Here is a 1,623-nt window from a genome sequence, read left to right as displayed (position 1 = left end):
ATTATTATTATTATTTCATTTTACATACATATCTATTATATCTTATCAAAATTTAATATAAAAGTCTCAAATGTTAACTGTATTTAAATACTACAATTTTTATTGTTTCCAAATTTTTAGAAATAATTCAACTAATTTTATGTGTAATGAATATAAACTTTTTTCAAATCTCATTCAACTTATTCCATGTTATCTTTTTTGAGTTTTAAAAATTGATGTCATTACTTATTCTAATTGGAAATAATTGAACCTCTTGCAATTAAAAACGGGGATTCTGCTTGAGAAGAAATGTGCTGAAATTAATTTTTTCTTAAATCATTCGAATTTCAATCTTAAAGACTGATAATTGTACACAATTTCTAAGCGCATCTTTCTTATTCTTCTACAAGAATTTTTAGGTTTTTGAGTTTTTAAAATCAGTTTATACTTTATCAATTCTACTCAATAATTATTGAATTTATTCAATTATTTACATTTTTTTTAAATTTGTAATGTTATCGAATTAAAAATTTTTGATTTTAAAACCTTTTACACTCTTTTTCAAAATTTTAGGAAATTGTTTTAATGTGTTTAAAAAACTTCTTTAATTTTCTAAGTTTCTAACAGAATTTAAGTTTAAAATTCGATTTGAATCCCTTCGATTCTTCTTAATATTTCTTGCATTTACTCCACTTTGTTCTATTCATTATAATCTTAACAAATTGAAACATTTTGCTTTAAAATCTTCTACACTCTTTTTTTAAATTTTAAGAAATACTTTCACATGTTAAAAAACCTTTTTTAATATTCTCATAAAATACGTTTTTTAAATAAAAAGTCATTAAAAATTTTCCTACCAATCTTCAAAAAGTTCTTTTCTAATCTTGTCCAATCATTAAAAACTATTAAAATTTTACCTGATTTTCTTTGAAATTCGGCAAAATGAAAAAGATTGTCTTAAAATCTTCAGATTCTTTATTGAAAATTTTAAACATAGTTTAAAATGTATTGGAATTTTTTAAAATCAATTTTTCAAAATAAAAAATTATATTAATTATTCGTAGAAACCTAAAACAATTTTTTTTTATTTTCGTGAAACCTTACAAAATTCTTTTTAATATCTTTACAAATTTTAATTATTTTCTACTCGTTTCAAAATTCCCGAATATCTCTCAAACTTACGCAAATTTGAAAGCACATTTTTTAAACCAAAATAAATTTTTTAAAAAGTGCAATACAATTGCGCAAGAAGGCTTGATAATAATTAATTTCCTTATTTTTTTCTAAAATTATAGAACATAGCGAAATTGCCTGAACTTTCATTCTCTTGTCACCCTGCGAAATTCAGTTTACTTAAAAATTCCTCCAAATAGCCAGTTAGCCACCGAAAACGAATCGTGAAATCGGGGGGAGGGGGGCTCGGACTCGCGCTCGTACATTTTCGGCTCTACAGGTGGCTGGCCTACGCAACATGTAGCAGAGCCGGCTCACCGACACGCTACGTTTGAATGTGTCGCTCCCAGATGGGAGAGTGGTGGGGGACGAAAAATCCCACGTTCTGGAGACACTGATTGCTTTAAAAACTTTTGAACCCTTTTTTTCAAATTTGATGAAATAATTTGAAACGTTTTGTAATCTTTTTTA

At 25.9% G+C, this 1,623-nt stretch overlaps 1 long non-coding RNA gene across 3 annotated transcripts in view; it reads left to right on the top strand.

Moving 5' to 3' along the window:
- The window catches only part of LOC117168522, a 15,752-nt gene that overhangs the window by 11,560 nt on the left and 2,569 nt on the right, over positions 1–1,623 (top strand). The window lies entirely within an intron of this gene.

The sequence above is a fragment of the Belonocnema kinseyi genome, chromosome 2, assembly GCF_010883055.1.
Source record: "Belonocnema kinseyi isolate 2016_QV_RU_SX_M_011 chromosome 2, B_treatae_v1, whole genome shotgun sequence".
Classification (NCBI taxonomy): Eukaryota; Metazoa; Arthropoda; class Insecta; order Hymenoptera; family Cynipidae; genus Belonocnema; species Belonocnema kinseyi.
Note: the sequence above shows the minus strand (reverse complement) of the source record. Positions and strands in the feature narration are given on the sequence as shown.